Raw genomic sequence first — 15000 nt, 5'->3', positions numbered from 1 at the left:
AAAACTGGAGGTGACGGTGAGCAACATTAAAGGAAAGGAAAGGCTGCTGGATGGATTTAAAATCGGAGAGACCAGAGTCGTGGCGAGAGAACTAAATAATGATGAGCTGGTGGTGTCTTTTTTAAACCTGCCAGCGTATATCACAGATGAAGAAATAGTTTGGAAGCTGACGGGATGGGGAGTGAAACCGACATCACCAATAAAACGCAGAATGTGGCCTGGAACAATGATAGCTGACGGAACGAGGTTTGTCCGGGTCAGATTTAATGACCAGGTACAGTCACTCCCTTACTCCACAAAGTTTAACACTGTGATGGGGAACGAATACTTTAGAGTAATACATGATAGACAACAAAAAGTGTGCAGGATGTGCATCCAGCAGGGACACATCCTGAGAGAGTGTCCAGAATTTATGTGCCACAACTGTGGGGTGCAGGGACACTTTGCGCGAGAGTGCAGCGCGAACAGCACAAAATGCACAAACTGTAAAAAAAGAGAAAATGAATGTGAGTGTGAGAACGGAGAGGAGAGCAAGAACGAGGTGGAGGAGGTGTACGAGGATGAAGACGAGGCGGAGGAGGTGTACGAGGAGGAGGCGGAGGAGAAGGAGGTGATCGGAGCAAGCAGGAAGGAGATCAGAGAAGACGAGAACAGTGACGGAGAAATGGAGCAGAGCAGAGAGAGCGGAGGAGAACGGGCGTCAGAGTGCGAGCTGGAGACGCCGGAGCTGGCTGGAGAGGGAGGACAGCAGAAGCAGCGAAAAACGAGCGAGAGAGGGAAAAAAGGAGACGGAAGGGACGTGGCAGAAGACCCGGGGGTAAGCATGAGCACAGAGGGGAGGGAGATGCCTGAGAGTGGTGTTGGACAGGCGGGAGGGAGAAAAATCACGCTAAATAATACGGGTAAAAGCACCAGTCCCAATGAAACGGACAGCGAAATGGATGTGGGTGAACTGGCGAGTGCGCAAAAAAGACTAAGTCTTGGACAACGAAAAAAGTTGGTGAAAAAATTGAAATGTAAGGACAAATAATGACTGACAATAACCCCTGTAAATCCGTTTTTTTTGTTTTTATTTTTATGATAATGGCCTTTAATTTATTTTCGATTAACGTGAATGGACTAAGGAACAAAGAAAAAAGACATGCGATTCTTTCCTTGCAGAATGACGTTTTGTGCCTGCAGGAGACCAGGCGGGATGATTCCCTGGTGGAAGACATAAAAAAAGACTTTGTGGGCCATATTTTCTGCTCCAATGGCACGTCGAGGGCGAGAGGAGTGGCGGTTTTAGTCAAAACGGGTCGGGTAACAGGGGTAAATTTGGTTTATGGAGACAAAGAAGGAAGAATAATAGTAATAGACTGTGTGTATGAAACGAAAAATATAAGAATCATAAATATATATGCACCGAATGGAGAAAAAGAAAGGAAAACATTCTTCATTGCAATAAGCAAATGGTGGGAAAGGAATTGTATAATAATCGGTGACTTTAATGTGGCGATGACACCCACCGATGTGTCAAAAAATAATGTGTTTAAGGGGGATGTGAGCAGGGGGACACTTAAAGATATAATGATAACGAAACAATGCATTGATATTTGGAGATTGCTACATCCATGGGAGAGGGTGTTCTCCAGGAGACAAATTGTACTAAATAGATTAAAACAATCTAGAATAGATTATGCTTTAGTGACATGCGAGGTAGTGAGGTGGATTAAAGAAGTTGAAATTAAAAATAATATGTGGAGCGATCACGCTGGAATAGAAATCACGTTTAGAAAAGAAACGAATGTACGTAAAGGAGGGATATGGTGCTTTAATGCAAGCTTGCTGGATGATGGAATGTTTGTGAAAAGTATGGAAAGATTGTTGAATGATGTGGGATATGAGTGGAATGAGAGTGAAGATATGAATGTGTGGTGGGATAGTGTAAAAGTCAGAATTAAAAAAAAGTGTATCAATTATAGTAAAGAGAAAAAGTGGAGAGAAAATAGAAAGGAAGAGAATTTGAGAAAACAACTAAGTGAGGAAATAGCATCGCTTGACAGTGTAGATAATGTAGATGTCGAAAAATACATACATTTAAAAGAACAGTTGGGAGTGATTGAACTTAAAAAGAGTAGGGGTGCAGCCATTAGGAGTAAAATACAATATATGTATGAGGGGGAGAGGAGTACAGCCTTTTTTTTAGGTCTGGAAAAACAAAAACAAAAAAGAACAGAAATAAACGAATTATTAAATGAAGCAGGTAAAAGTGTGACAGATAAAAAGGGAATTTTAGAAATAGTAAAGGGCTATTATGAAAGCCTGTTTTCGAGACAGGAGTGTGATAGCGTGAGTGTGAACAGAGCTTTGGGTGCCTTAAAGAAAAAACTAAGCGAGGACGATAAAATGTGGTGTGATTGTGAGTTTACAGAGGGAGAAATCAGAAGTGCTTTAGAGGGGTTAAACAAAAACAAAAGTCCTGGGAGCGATGGCCTAACTGCGGAATTCTACCAAGCTTTCAAAGAGCAGCTGGTGCCCTTGGTGAACAAATTGAGTAAATATATGGAAAAAGTGAAACATATACCAAAAAGTTTAGGGGAAGGGGTGGTTACTATTTTTTACAAAAACAAGGGGGACAATAAAAATCTGGACAACTACAGACCAATCAGCCTACTCAACACAGACTACAAAATCATAGCGAAAACAATAGCCAATAGAATCAGGGAGGTAATAGGAACAATCATAGAACAAACACAATCATACAGTATACCAAACAGAGACATAGCAGACTCAATCATTTCAATAAAACAGACGGTCAGGGATATGGAAGGGGAGGGGGGAATATGGCTAGGGATTGATTTAAATAAAGCTTTTGACAGAGTAGATCACGGGTTCATGGGGAAGGTGTTAGAGAAGTTTGGATTCGGAGAGAGAATGAGAGAATGGATAAATATGTTGTATACAGGAGCGGAAAGCAAGATAAAATGTAACGGGGAACTAACTGATTCTTTTAAAATATCAAGGTCAGTGAGACAAGGATGTCCGATGTCAGCGCTGTTGTACAGCTTGGTAGCAGAGCCGCTGGCAGCACTGATATCGGAAGACGTAAACATAAAAGGTATAGGTAAGGAAAACGTAAAAATAATACAGTATGCAGATGACGTGAATATAATGGTAAAAGGAGAGGAGGATATAGAATTGATATTAAAACATGTACAAACTTATGAAAGAGCATCTGGGGCAAAAGTAAATGAAAATAAGTCAGAAATTATGTTACTAGGTAAGGAATCCAATCTAGTTAATAAGTGGGGATTTAAAACGGTGTGTGAGAGAAGAAAAGTGTTGGGAGTGAATATGGGGAAAAATGAGAATGAATGTGATGATGTAACATGGAAAGAGGTGGTGGGTAAAATTAAAAAAACACTGAATTTGTGGAAAGCGAGGGGTCTATTGTTGAGAGGAAGGGTAGCCGTAACAAATGCTCTCGTGTTGTCCAAAGTGAATCATGCGCTGAGTACTTGTACGCTTCCGGACTGGGCCTTTAAGGAGATTTCAAAGACCATTAGGGACTTTATTTGGAAAAACAAAGCAGCGAGTATAGCTCACAAAACAATAATAGGGGCTAAAGATCAGGGGGGGCTAGCTTTGATTGATTTACTTACAAAAAAAGTAGCACTAAGAGTCAAATTGATAGGCAAATTTATGGACCAGAACCGGAACGTAGTTTGGAAAAACCACTTCAAACAATATCTGTGCAGTTTTGGACTCTACAACGAGGACAACCTGTACCAGATCAATAACCCGGATTCATTTAAACACTTGCCACGGTTTTTCCAGGAAGTACTCAGTGCGTGGTATCAGGTTTCATCCTGGACTGTACCAGAGTGCGGAACGAGAGGGTCAGTGCTACGACTGCCCTTCCTCTCGAGCCCGTATTTTAAAAATGGGGAGAGGGTAATTAAGTGTGAAGCTATGTCGAAAGCGGGATATATTAGAATAAGGGATTTACTGAACTGTGGGGGGGATTTTGATTTACAAATGGTGGTGAGGGGTTTAAAAAATAAAGGGTGTGTGTGCAGAAAGGATGTGATTGAGGGAGTGTTTGCAAATGTAAAATTGTCTTTGTCGAGCGAATGGGAAAAATTAATTAAAAGAGAAGGAGGGAGTGATGCAGGACGATGTGGGGGGGATCTCCCTGTGCCTAGGGGAGAAGAAACACAACATTATAGATGTCACTACAAAAATTTGGTATAGGTGCGCAATCACACATAGAATACAGAAACCCACATCCGAAGTAAAATGGACAGACACATACCCGGACATAACAAGCAACATGATATGGAAGAACATTAACATTCCGCATACACCACATGCAATATTTGACCTAGATTTCAAACTGAGGCACAGGAGGATCTTCACCTGCATCGTCCTGCATCAGATCCATAAGGAGAGGTATGAAAGAAAGTGTTGTGTATGTGAAAGTACGGATGAGGATTTAATACATTTGTTTGTTACGTGTGGGGAATTGGTTTATTTTTGGGGAAAAATAAGAGAAATGTTGAGGAAATGCAGTAAGAATGAGTGTTGGAATGAAAGGGGGTGGGAATTGTCGGTGTTGTTGGGGGTGGGAACAAAACAAAAAAATCACAATGTAATGAATATAATTTTGGCTTTTGCAAGAAAAGCGGTTTTTAACAGGAGGAATTATGCACTGTATGAAAGTAAGAAAATGAATGTGTGGAGAATGTTTGTGAATGAATGGAAAGCACATCTTAAATTACTGTACATAGCGAATGAGAGTGAGTTTGTGAGAATGTTTGTGGAAGGTGCGAATGTGTGTAGAGTAAACGAGGAGGGAATTATGTGGGATGTCTAAATTATTTTGTTTTTGTTTTTTTTGGTACGAGGGCTTCTTTTTTGGTCATGGGGAAAATGGGTGATTTGATTTGGGTTTTTTTTTTCTCAGTGGTTTTTTGAGAATACTGTGGGGTTTTTGTATGTTTTTGTGGTTTGTTTTCAGAGGGGTGTTTGCTTTGGGGGAGGGACTCAGAAGAGTTGTCATGAGTTGGGGGTATCAGGGGTGATTTGAGTTTTTTTTTCTGATGCTATGTTTTTATTGTTTTTAGGGTGCCGTTTGCGTCAGAGGGGAGGGTTAATTTAGAGGGTGTATGTATTATAATAGCATTTGTTGTAAATGATGTGAAAGCATTATAAATGTTTTTGTAATTTTGATAATAAAAGATAAAAAAAAAAAAAACACGCCCGATCTCGGAAGCTAAGCAGGGTCGGGCCTGGATAGTACTTGGATGGGAGACCACCTGGGAATACCAGGTGCTGTAAGCATTTTCATTTTTTTGATCATATGTTTTTTTTTATCATATAGAGACATATTCACATGTCCAAAAATTCAGCCAGAATCAAGGGCATGACATCTTTAAAAGGCCCCTGTCTGCACACAATAATGGCTTATGGCCATACCACCCTGAACACGCCTGATCTCGTCTGATCTCGGAAGCTAAGTAGGGTAGGGCCTGGTTAGAACCTGGATGGGAGACCGCCTGGGAATACCAGGTGATGTAAGCTTTTTCATTTTTTTGATCATATGTTTTTTTTTTATCATATAGAGACATATTCACATGTCCAAAAATTCAGCCAGAATCAAGGGCATGACATCTTTAAAAGGCCCCTGTCTGCTCAAAATAATGGCTTACGGCCATACCACCCTTAACACGCCCGATCTCGTCCGATCTCGGAAACTAAGTAGGGTCGTGCCTGCTTAGTACTTGGATGGGAGACCGCCTGGGAATACCAGACGCTGTAAGCTTTTTCATTTTTTTGATCATATGTTTTTTTTTTATCATATAGAGACATATTCACATGTCCAAAAATTTAGCCAGAATCAAGGGCATGACATCTTTAAAAGGCCCCTTTCTGCACACAATAATGGCTTACGGCCATACCACCCTGAACACGCCCGATCTCGTCCGATCTCGGAAGCTATGCAGGGTCGGGCCTGGTTAGTACTTGGATGGGAGTCCGCCTGGGAATACCAGGTGCTGTAAGCTTTTTCATTTTTTTGATCATATGTTTTTTTTTATCATATAGAGACATATTCACATGTCCAAAAATTCAGCCAGAATCAAGGGCATGACATCTTTAAAAGGCCCCTTTCTGCACACAATAATGGCTTACGGCCATACCACCCTGAACACGCCCGATCTCGGAAGCTAAGCAGGGTAGTGCCTGGTTAGTACTTGGATGGGAGACCGCCTGGGAATACCAGGTGCTGTAAGTTTTTTCATTTTTTTGATCATATGTTTTTTTTTTATCATATAGAGACATATTCACATGTCCAAAAATTCAGCCAGAATCAAGGGCATGACATCTTTAAAAGGCCCCTTTCTGCATACAATAATGGCTTACGGCCATACCACCCTGAACACGCCCGATCTCGTCTGATCTCGGAAGCTAAGCAGGGTCGGGCCTGGTTAGTACTTGGATGGGAGACCGCCTGGGAATACCAGGTGCTGTAAGCGTTTTCATTTTTTTGATCATATGTTTTTTTTTATCATATAAAGACATATTCACATGTCCAAAAATTCAGCCAGAATCAAGGGCATGACATCTTTAAAAGGCCCCTGTCTGCACACAATAATGGCTTATGGCCATACCACCCTGAACACGCCCGATCTCGTCCGATCTCTGAAGCTAATCAGGGTAGGGCCTGGTTAGTACTTGGATGGGAGACCGCCTGGGAATACCAGGTGCTGTAAGCTTTTTCATTTTTTTGATCATATGTTTTTTTTTATCATATAGAGACATATTCACATGTCCAAAAATTCAGCCAGAATCAAGGGCATGACATCCTTAAAAGGCCCCTCTCTGCACACAATAATGGCTTACGGCCATACCACCCTGAACACGCCTGATCTCGTCCGATCTCGGAAGCTAAGCAGGGTAGGGCCTGGTTAGTAATTGGATGGGAGACCGCCTGGGAATACCAGTTGCTGTAAGTTTTTTCATTTTTTTGATCATATGTTTTTTTTTTATCATATAGAGACATATTCACATGTCCAAAAATTCAGCCAGAATCAAGGGCATGACATCTTTAAAAGGCCCCTTTCTGCATACAATAATGGCTTACGGCCAAACCACCCTGAACACGCCCGATCTCGTCCGATCTCGGAAGCTAAGCAGGGTCGGGCCTGGTTAGTACTTGGATGGGAGACCACCTGGGAATACCAGGTGCTGTAAGCGTTTTCATTTTTTTGATCATATGTTTTTTTTTATCATATAGAGACATATTCACATGTCCAAAAATTCAGCCAGAATCAAGGGCATGACATCTTTAAAAGGCCCCTGTCTGCACACAATAATGGCTTATGGCCATACCACCCTGAACACGCCTGATCTCGTCCGATCTCGGAAGCTAAGCAGGGTAGGGCCTGGTTAGTACTTGGATGGGAGACCGCCTGGGAATACCAGGTGCTGTAAGCTTTTTCATTTTTTTGATCATATGTTTTTTTTTTATCATATAGAGACATATTCACATGTCCAAAAATTCAGCCAGAATCAAGGGCATGACATCTTTAAAAGGCCCCTTTCTGCACACAATAACAGCTTACGGCCATACCACCCTTAACACGCCCGATCTCGTCCGATCTCGGAAACTAAGTAGGGTCGTGCCTGGTTAGTACTTGGATGGGAGACCGCCTGGGAATACCAGACGCTGTAAGCTTTTTCATTTTTTTTGATCATATGTTTTTTTTTATCATATAGAGACATATTCACATGTCCAAAAATTCAGCCAGAATCAAGGGCATGACATCTTTAAAAGGCCCCTGTCTGCACACAATAATGGCTTACGGCCATACCACCCTGAATACGACCGATCTCGGAAGCTAAGCAAGGTCAGGCCTGGTTAGTACTTGGATGGGAGACCGCCTGGGAATACCAGGTGCTGTAAGCTTTTTCATTTTTTTTGATCATATGTTCTTTTTTTATCATATAGAGACATATTCACATGTCCAAAAATTCAGCCAGAATCAAGGGCATGAGATCTTTAAAAGGCCCCTGTCTGCACACAATAACAGCTTACGGCCATACCACCCTGAACACACCTGATCTCGTCCGATCTCGGAAGCTAAGCAGGGTCGGGCCTGGTTAGTACTTGGATGGGAGACCGCCTGGGAATACCAGGTGCTGTAAGCTTTTTCATTTTTTTGATCATATGTTTTTTTTTTGATCATATAGAGACATATTCACATGTCCAAAAATTCAGCCAGAATCAAGGGCATAACATCTTTAAAAGGCCCCTGTCTGCACACAATAATGGCTTACGGCCATACCACCCTTAACACGCCCGATCTCGTCCCATCTCGGAAGCTAAGAAGGGTCGGGCCTGGTTAGTACTTGGATGGGAGTCCGCCTGGGAATACCAGGTGCTGTAAGCTTTTTCATTTTTTTGATCATATGTTTTTTTTTATCATATAGAGACATATTCACATGTCCAAAAATTCAGCCAGAATCAAGGGCATGACATCTTTAAAAGGCCCCTTTCTGCACACAATAATGGCTTACGGCCATACCACCCTGAACACGCCCGATCTCGGAAGCTAAGCAGGGTAGGGCCTGGTTAGTACTTGGATGGGAGACCGCCTGGGAATACCAGGTGCTGTAAGTTTTTTCATTTTTTTGATCATATGTTTTTTTTTTATCATATAGAGACATATTCACATGTCCAAAAATTCAGCCAGAATCAAGGGCATGACATCTTTAAAAGGCCCCTTTCTGCATACAATAATGGCTTACGGCCATACCACCCTGAACACGCCCGATCTCGTCTGATCTCGGAAGCTAAGCAGGGTCGGGCCTGGTTAGTACTTGGATGGGAGACCGCCTGGGAATACCAGGTGCTGTAAGCTTTTTCATTTTTTTTGATCATATGTTTTTTTTATCATATAGAGACATATTCACATGTCCAAAAATTCATCCAGAATCAAGGGCATGACATCTTTAAAAGGCCCCTGTCTGCACACAATAATGGCTTACGGCCATACCACCCTGAACACGCCCGATCTCGGAAGCTAAGCAAGGTCAGGCCTGGTTAGTACTTGGATGGGAGACCGCCTGGGAATACCAGGTGCTGTAAGCTTTTTCATTTTTTTGATCATATGTTTTTTTTTATCATATAGAGACATATTCACATGTCCAAAAATTCAGCCAGAATCAAGGGCATGACATCTTTATAAGGCCCCTTTCTGCACACAATAATGGCTTACAGCCATACCACCCTGAACACACCCGATCTCGTCCGATCTCAGAAGCTAAGCAGGGTCGGGCATGGTTAGTACTTGGATGGGAGACAGACTGGGAATACCAGGTGCTGTAAGCTTTTTCATTTTGTTTGATCATATGTTTTTTTTTATCATATAGAGACATATTCACATGTCCAAAAATTCAGCCAGAATCAAGGAAATGACATCTTTAAAAGGCCCCTTTCTGCATACAATAATGACTTATGGCCATACCACCCTGAACACGCCCGATCTCGTCCGATCTCGGAAGCTAAGCAGGGTCGGGCCTGGTTAGTACTTGGATGGGAGACCGCCTGGGAATACCAGGTGCTATAAGCCTTTTCATTTTTTTGATCATGTGTTTTTTTTTTATCATAGAGAGACATATTCACATGTCCAAAAATTCAGCCAGAATCAAGGGCATGACATCTTTAAAAGGCCCTTTTCTGCACACAATAATGGCTTATGGCCATACCACCCTGAACTCGTCCGATCTTGGAAGCTAAGCAGGGTGGGGCCTGTTTAGTACTTGAATGGGAGACCGCCTGGGAATACCAGGTGCTGTAAGCTTTTTCATTTTTTTGATCATATGTTTTTTTTTTATCATATAGAGACATATTCACATGTCCTAAAATTCAGCCAGAATCAAGGGCATGACATCTTTAAAAGGCCCCTTTCTGCACACAATAATGGCTTACGGCCATACAACCCTGAACTCATCCAATCTTGGAAGCTAAGCAGGGTCGGGCCTGGTTACTAGTTGGATGGGAGACTGCCTGGGAATACCAGGTGCTGTAAGCTTTTTCATTTTTTTGATCATACGTTTTTTTTTTATCATATAGAGACATATTCACATGTCCAAAAATTCAGCCAGAATCAAGGGCATGACATCTTTAAAAGGCCCCTTTCTGCACACAATAACAGCTTATGGCCATACCATCCTGAACATGCCCGTTCTCGTCAGATCTCGGAAGCTAAGCAGGGTCGGGCCTGGTTAGTACTTGGATGGGAGACCGCCTGGGAATACCAGGTGCTGTAAGCTTTTTCATTTTTTTGATGATATGTTTTTTTTTATCATATAGAGACATATTCACATGTCCAAAAATTCAGCCAGAATCAAGGGCATGACATCTTTAAAAGGCCCCTTTCTGCACACAATAATGGCTTACGGCCATACCACCCTGAACTCGTCAGATCTTGGAAGCTAAGCAGGGTTGGGCCTGGTTAGTACGTGGATGGGATACCGCCTGGGAATACCAGGTACAGTAAGCTTTTTCATTTTTTTGATCATATGTTTTTTTTTTTATCATATGGAGACATATTCACATGTCCAAAAATTCAGCCAGAATCAAGGGCATGACATCTTTAAAAGGCCCCTGTCTGCACACAGTAATGACTTATGGCCATACCACCCTGAACACGCCCGATCCCGTCTGATCTCGGAAGCTAAGCAGGGTCGGGCCTGGTTAGTACTTGGATGGGAGACCGCCTGGGAATACCAGTTGCTATAAGCTTTTTCATTTTTTTGATCATATGTTTTTTTTTTATCATATAGAGACATATTCACATGTCCAAAAATTTAGCCAGAATCAAGGGCATGACATCTTTAAAAAGACCCTTTCTGCACACAATAATGGCTTACGGCCATACCACCCTGAACACGCCCGATCTCGTCCGATCTCGGAAGCTATGCAGGGTCGGGCCTGGTTAGTACTTGGATGGGAGACCGCCTGGGAATACCAGGTGCTGTAAGCTTTTTCATTTTTTTGATCATATGTTTTTTTTTATCATATAGAGACATATTCACATGTCCAAAAATTCAGCCAGAATCAAGGGCATGATATCTTTAAAAGGCCCCTTTCTGCACACAATAATGGCTTACGGCCATACCACCCTGAACACGCCCGATCTCGTCCGATCTCAGAAGCTAAGCAGGGTCGGGCCTGGTTAGTACTTGGATGGGAGACCGCCTGGGAATACCTGGTGCTGTAAGCTTTTTCATTTTTTTGATCATATGTTTTTTTTTTATCATATAGAGACATATTCACATGTCCAAAAATTTAGCCAGAATCAAGGGCATGACATCTTTAAAAGGCCCCTTTCTGCACACAATAATGGCTTACGGCCAAACCAACCTGAACTCGTCCGATCTTGGAAGCTAAGCAGGGTCGGGCCTGGTTAGTACTTGGATGGGAGACCGCCTGGGAATACCAGACGCTGTAAGCTTTTTTTATTTTTTTGATCATATGTTTTTTTTTTATCATAGAGAGACATATTCACATGTCCAAAAATTCAGCCAGAATCAAGGGCATGACATCTTTAAAAGGCCCCTATCTGCAGACAATAATGGCTTACGGCCATACCACACTGAACACGCCCGATCTCGTTCGATCTCAGAAGCTAAGCAGGGTCGGGCCTGGTTAGTACTTGGATGGGAGGCCGCCTGGGAATACCAGGTGCTGTAACTTTTTCATTTTTTTGATCTTGTTTTTTTTTATCATATAGAGACATATTCACATGTCCAAAAATTCAGCCAGAATCAAGGGCATGATATCTTTAAAAGGCCCCTTTCTGCACACAATAATGCCTTACGTCCATACCACCCTGAACACGCCCGATCTCAGAAGCAAAGCAGGGTCGGGCCTGGTTAATACTTGGATGGGAGACCGCCTAGGAATACCAGGTGCTGTAAGCTTTTTCATTTTTTTGATCATATGTTTTTTTTTATCATAGAGAGACATATTCACATGTCCAAAAATTCAGCCAGAATCAAGGGCATGACATCTTTAAAAGGCCCCTGTCTGCACACAATAATGGCTTACGGCCATACCACCCTGAACACGCCTGATCTCGTCCGATCTCGGAAGCTAAGCAGGGTAGGACCTGTTTAGTACTTGGATGGGAGACCGCCTGGGAATACCAGGTGCTGTAAGTTTTTTCATTTTTTTGATCATATGTTTTTTTTTGATCATATAGAGACATATTCACATGTCCAAAAATTCAGCCAGAATCAAGGGCATGACATCTTTAAAAGGCACCTTTCTGCACACAATAATGGATTAAGGACATACCACCCTGAACTTGTCCGATCTCGGAAGCTAAGCAGCATCTGGCCTGGTTAGTACTTGGATGGGAGACCGCCTGGGAATACCAGGTGCTGTAAGCTTTTTCATTTTTTTGATCATATGTTTTTTTTTTATCATATAGAGACATATTCACATGTCCAAAAATTCAGCCAGAATCAAGGGCATGACATCTTTAAAAGGCCCCTTTCTGCACACAATAACGGCTTACGGCCATACCACCCTTAACACGCCCGATCTCGTCCGATCTCGGAAACTAAGTAGGGTCGTGCCTGGTTAGTACTTGGATGGGAGACCGCCTGGGAATACCAGACGCTGTAAGCTTTTTAATTTTTTTGATCATATGTTTTTTTTTTATCATATAGAGACATATTCACATGTCCAAAAATTTAGCCAGAATCAAGGGCATGACATCTTTAAAAGGCCCCTTTCTGCACACAATAATGGCTTACGGCCATACCACCCTGAACACGCCCGATCTCGTCCGATCTCGGAAGCTATGCAGGGTCGGACCTGGTTAGTACTTGAATGGGAGACTGCCTGGGAATACCAGGTGCTGTAAGCTTTTTCATTTTTTTGATCATATGTTTTTTTTTATCATATAGAGACATATTCACATGTCCAAAAATTCAGCCAGAATCAAGGGCATGACATCTTTAAAAGGCCCCTTTCTGCATACAATAATGGCTTAAGGACATACCACCCTGAACTCGTCCGATCTCGGAAGCTAAGCAGGGTCGGGCCTGGTTAGTACTTGGATGGGAGACCGCCTGGGAATACCAGGTGCTGTAATCTTTTTAATTTTTTTTGATCATATAATTTTTTTTTATCATATAGAGACATATTCACATGTCCAAAAATTCAACCAGAATCAAGGGCATGACATCTTTAAAAGGCCCCTTTCTGCACACAATAATGGCTTACGGTCATACCACCCTGAACTCGTCCGATCTCGTCCGATCTCGGAAACTAAGCAGGGTCGTGCCTGGTTAGTACTTGGATGGGAGACCGCCTGTGGAATACCAGATGCTGTAAGCTGTTTCATTTTTTTGATCATGTGTTTTTTTTTTATCATAGAGAGACATATTCACATGTCCAAAAATTCAGCCAGAATCAGGGGCATGACATCTTTAAAAGGCCCCTGTCTGCACACAATAATGGCTTACGGCCATACCACCCTGAACACGCCCGATCTCGTCCGATCTCGGAAGCTAAGCAGGGTCGTGCCTGGTTAGTACTTGGATGGGAGACAGCCTGTGGAATACCAAATGCTGTAAGCTGTTTCATTTTTTTGATCATATGTTTTTTTTTTTATCATATAGAGACATATTCACATGTCCAAAAATTCAGCCAGAATCAAGGGCATGACATCTTTAAAAGGCCCCTTTCTGCACACAATAATGGCTTACGGCCAAACCACCCTGAACTCGTCCGATCTTGGAAGCTAAGCAGGGTCGGGCCTGGTTAGTACTTGGATGGGAGACCGCCTGGGAATACCAGACGCTGTATGCTTTTTTTATTTTTTTGATCATATGTTTTTTTTTATCATAGAGAGACATATTCACATGTCCAAAAATTCAGCCAGAATCAAGGGCATGACATCTTTAAAAGGCCCCTGTCTGCACACAATAATGGCTTACGGCCATACCACCCTGAACACGCCTGATCTCGTCCGATCTCGGAAGCTAAGCAGGGTAGGACCTGGTTAGTACTTGGATGGGAGACCGCCTGGGAATACCAGGTGATGTAAGTTTTTTCATTTTTTTGATCATATGTTTTTTTTTGATCATATAGAGACATATTCACATGTCCAAAAATTCAGCCAGAATCAAGGGCATGACATCTTTAAAAGGCACCTTTCTGCACACAATAATGGATTAAGGACATACCACCCTGAACTTGTCCGATCTCGGAAGCTAAGCAGCGTCTGGCCTGGTTAGTACTTGGATGGGAGACCGCCTGGGAATACCAGGTGCTGTAAGCTTTTTCATTTTTTTTGATCATATGTTCTTTTTTTTATCATATAGAGACATATTCACATGTCCAAAAATTCAGCCAGAATCAAGGGCATGAGATCTTTAAAAGGTCCCTGTCTGCACACAAGAACAGCTTACGTCCATACCACCCTGAACACGCCTGATCTCGTCCGATCTCGGAAGCTAAGCAGGGTCGGGCCTGGTTAGTACTTGGATGGGAGACCGCCTGGGAATACCAGGTGCTGTAAGCTTTTTCATTTTTTTGATCATATGTTTTTTTTTTTATCATATAGAGACATATTCACATGTCCAAAAATTTTGCCAGAATCAAGGGCATAACATCTTTAAAAGGCCCCTGTCTGCACACAATAATGGCTTACGGCCATACCACCCTTAACACGCCCGATCTCGTCCCATCTCGGAAGCTAAGCAGGGTCGGGCCTGGTTAGTACTTGAATGGGAGACCGCCTGGGAATACCAGATGCTGTAAGCTTTTTTTATTTTTTTGATCATATGTTTTTTTTATCATATAGAGACATATTCACATGTCCAAAAATTCAGCCAGAATAAAGGGCATGAGATCTTTAAAAGGTCCCTGTCTGCACACAATAACAGCTTACGTCCATACCACCCTGAACACGCCTGATCTCGTCCGATCTCGGA

The 15000-nt window shown here is 42.3% G+C and overlaps 23 non-coding genes and 16 pseudogenes across 23 annotated transcripts in view; all 39 read left to right on the top strand.

Moving 5' to 3' along the window:
* Positions 1–5446: 5446 nt before the first annotated feature.
* Positions 5447–5565, top strand: LOC132976591 (5S ribosomal RNA). Its single transcript, XR_009673722.1, has one exon. It is a non-coding gene; the product is annotated as a 5S ribosomal RNA (ribosomal RNA).
* Positions 5566–5687: 122 nt separating this feature from the next.
* On the top strand, positions 5688–5806 carry LOC132976674 (5S ribosomal RNA; annotated as a pseudogene).
* A 122-nt stretch (positions 5807–5928) lies between these two features.
* LOC132976392 (5S ribosomal RNA) lies at positions 5929–6047 on the top strand. The gene has a single exon (XR_009673535.1). It is a non-coding gene; the product is annotated as a 5S ribosomal RNA (ribosomal RNA).
* Positions 6048–6168: 121 nt separating this feature from the next.
* LOC132976646 (5S ribosomal RNA) lies at positions 6169–6277 on the top strand (annotated as a pseudogene).
* Positions 6278–6399: 122 nt separating this feature from the next.
* On the top strand, positions 6400–6518 carry LOC132976732 (5S ribosomal RNA). Its single transcript, XR_009673742.1, has one exon. It is a non-coding gene; the product is annotated as a 5S ribosomal RNA (ribosomal RNA).
* Positions 6519–6639: 121 nt separating this feature from the next.
* On the top strand, positions 6640–6758 carry LOC132976423 (5S ribosomal RNA). Its single transcript, XR_009673564.1, has one exon. It is a non-coding gene; the product is annotated as a 5S ribosomal RNA (ribosomal RNA).
* Positions 6759–6879: 121 nt separating this feature from the next.
* Positions 6880–6998, top strand: LOC132976528 (5S ribosomal RNA). Its single transcript, XR_009673666.1, has one exon. It is a non-coding gene; the product is annotated as a 5S ribosomal RNA (ribosomal RNA).
* Positions 6999–7120: 122 nt separating this feature from the next.
* Positions 7121–7239, top strand: LOC132976263 (5S ribosomal RNA). Its single transcript, XR_009673414.1, has one exon. It is a non-coding gene; the product is annotated as a 5S ribosomal RNA (ribosomal RNA).
* A 121-nt stretch (positions 7240–7360) lies between these two features.
* Positions 7361–7479, top strand: LOC132976254 (5S ribosomal RNA). The gene has a single exon (XR_009673405.1). It is a non-coding gene; the product is annotated as a 5S ribosomal RNA (ribosomal RNA).
* Positions 7480–7601: 122 nt separating this feature from the next.
* LOC132976614 (5S ribosomal RNA) lies at positions 7602–7720 on the top strand (annotated as a pseudogene).
* A 122-nt stretch (positions 7721–7842) lies between these two features.
* On the top strand, positions 7843–7951 carry LOC132976734 (5S ribosomal RNA; annotated as a pseudogene).
* A 123-nt stretch (positions 7952–8074) lies between these two features.
* LOC132976382 (5S ribosomal RNA) lies at positions 8075–8193 on the top strand. Its single transcript, XR_009673525.1, has one exon. It is a non-coding gene; the product is annotated as a 5S ribosomal RNA (ribosomal RNA).
* Positions 8194–8316: 123 nt separating this feature from the next.
* LOC132976496 (5S ribosomal RNA) lies at positions 8317–8435 on the top strand. Its single transcript, XR_009673634.1, has one exon. It is a non-coding gene; the product is annotated as a 5S ribosomal RNA (ribosomal RNA).
* A 121-nt stretch (positions 8436–8556) lies between these two features.
* LOC132976572 (5S ribosomal RNA) lies at positions 8557–8665 on the top strand (annotated as a pseudogene).
* Positions 8666–8787: 122 nt separating this feature from the next.
* Positions 8788–8906, top strand: LOC132976357 (5S ribosomal RNA). The gene has a single exon (XR_009673503.1). It is a non-coding gene; the product is annotated as a 5S ribosomal RNA (ribosomal RNA).
* A 121-nt stretch (positions 8907–9027) lies between these two features.
* On the top strand, positions 9028–9136 carry LOC132976667 (5S ribosomal RNA; annotated as a pseudogene).
* A 121-nt stretch (positions 9137–9257) lies between these two features.
* Positions 9258–9376, top strand: LOC132976549 (5S ribosomal RNA). Its single transcript, XR_009673684.1, has one exon. It is a non-coding gene; the product is annotated as a 5S ribosomal RNA (ribosomal RNA).
* A 122-nt stretch (positions 9377–9498) lies between these two features.
* Positions 9499–9617, top strand: LOC132976269 (5S ribosomal RNA). The gene has a single exon (XR_009673418.1). It is a non-coding gene; the product is annotated as a 5S ribosomal RNA (ribosomal RNA).
* Positions 9618–9739: 122 nt separating this feature from the next.
* On the top strand, positions 9740–9848 carry LOC132976113 (5S ribosomal RNA; annotated as a pseudogene).
* A 122-nt stretch (positions 9849–9970) lies between these two features.
* Positions 9971–10079, top strand: LOC132976194 (5S ribosomal RNA; annotated as a pseudogene).
* Positions 10080–10201: 122 nt separating this feature from the next.
* Positions 10202–10320, top strand: LOC132976483 (5S ribosomal RNA). The gene has a single exon (XR_009673622.1). It is a non-coding gene; the product is annotated as a 5S ribosomal RNA (ribosomal RNA).
* A 121-nt stretch (positions 10321–10441) lies between these two features.
* Positions 10442–10550, top strand: LOC132976215 (5S ribosomal RNA; annotated as a pseudogene).
* A 123-nt stretch (positions 10551–10673) lies between these two features.
* On the top strand, positions 10674–10792 carry LOC132976445 (5S ribosomal RNA). The gene has a single exon (XR_009673585.1). It is a non-coding gene; the product is annotated as a 5S ribosomal RNA (ribosomal RNA).
* A 122-nt stretch (positions 10793–10914) lies between these two features.
* Positions 10915–11033, top strand: LOC132976306 (5S ribosomal RNA). The gene has a single exon (XR_009673454.1). It is a non-coding gene; the product is annotated as a 5S ribosomal RNA (ribosomal RNA).
* A 121-nt stretch (positions 11034–11154) lies between these two features.
* On the top strand, positions 11155–11273 carry LOC132976295 (5S ribosomal RNA). The gene has a single exon (XR_009673443.1). It is a non-coding gene; the product is annotated as a 5S ribosomal RNA (ribosomal RNA).
* A 122-nt stretch (positions 11274–11395) lies between these two features.
* LOC132976201 (5S ribosomal RNA) lies at positions 11396–11504 on the top strand (annotated as a pseudogene).
* Positions 11505–11627: 123 nt separating this feature from the next.
* Positions 11628–11746, top strand: LOC132976576 (5S ribosomal RNA). Its single transcript, XR_009673708.1, has one exon. It is a non-coding gene; the product is annotated as a 5S ribosomal RNA (ribosomal RNA).
* A 118-nt stretch (positions 11747–11864) lies between these two features.
* On the top strand, positions 11865–11973 carry LOC132976185 (5S ribosomal RNA; annotated as a pseudogene).
* A 121-nt stretch (positions 11974–12094) lies between these two features.
* On the top strand, positions 12095–12213 carry LOC132976418 (5S ribosomal RNA). Its single transcript, XR_009673559.1, has one exon. It is a non-coding gene; the product is annotated as a 5S ribosomal RNA (ribosomal RNA).
* A 353-nt stretch (positions 12214–12566) lies between these two features.
* On the top strand, positions 12567–12685 carry LOC132976613 (5S ribosomal RNA; annotated as a pseudogene).
* A 122-nt stretch (positions 12686–12807) lies between these two features.
* Positions 12808–12926, top strand: LOC132976499 (5S ribosomal RNA). Its single transcript, XR_009673637.1, has one exon. It is a non-coding gene; the product is annotated as a 5S ribosomal RNA (ribosomal RNA).
* A 121-nt stretch (positions 12927–13047) lies between these two features.
* On the top strand, positions 13048–13156 carry LOC132976146 (5S ribosomal RNA; annotated as a pseudogene).
* Positions 13157–13279: 123 nt separating this feature from the next.
* On the top strand, positions 13280–13399 carry LOC132976723 (5S ribosomal RNA; annotated as a pseudogene).
* A 122-nt stretch (positions 13400–13521) lies between these two features.
* LOC132976736 (5S ribosomal RNA) lies at positions 13522–13641 on the top strand (annotated as a pseudogene).
* A 123-nt stretch (positions 13642–13764) lies between these two features.
* On the top strand, positions 13765–13873 carry LOC132976183 (5S ribosomal RNA; annotated as a pseudogene).
* A 122-nt stretch (positions 13874–13995) lies between these two features.
* On the top strand, positions 13996–14114 carry LOC132976469 (5S ribosomal RNA). The gene has a single exon (XR_009673608.1). It is a non-coding gene; the product is annotated as a 5S ribosomal RNA (ribosomal RNA).
* Positions 14115–14469: 355 nt separating this feature from the next.
* Positions 14470–14588, top strand: LOC132976372 (5S ribosomal RNA). Its single transcript, XR_009673517.1, has one exon. It is a non-coding gene; the product is annotated as a 5S ribosomal RNA (ribosomal RNA).
* A 123-nt stretch (positions 14589–14711) lies between these two features.
* LOC132976555 (5S ribosomal RNA) lies at positions 14712–14830 on the top strand. The gene has a single exon (XR_009673689.1). It is a non-coding gene; the product is annotated as a 5S ribosomal RNA (ribosomal RNA).
* Positions 14831–14951: 121 nt separating this feature from the next.
* Positions 14952–15000, top strand: part of LOC132976371 (5S ribosomal RNA) — a 119-nt gene continuing 70 nt past the window's right edge. The window contains exon 1 of the ribosomal RNA XR_009673516.1: positions 14952–15000. This exon is cut by the window's right edge and continues 70 nt beyond it. This is a non-coding gene — a ribosomal RNA (5S ribosomal RNA).

Source organism: Labrus mixtus, chromosome 6, assembly GCF_963584025.1.
Source record: "Labrus mixtus chromosome 6, fLabMix1.1, whole genome shotgun sequence".
Taxonomy (NCBI): domain Eukaryota; kingdom Metazoa; phylum Chordata; class Actinopteri; order Labriformes; family Labridae; genus Labrus; species Labrus mixtus.
The sequence above is the reverse complement of the archived record's forward strand: the minus strand, read 5'-3'. Positions and strand labels throughout refer to the sequence as shown.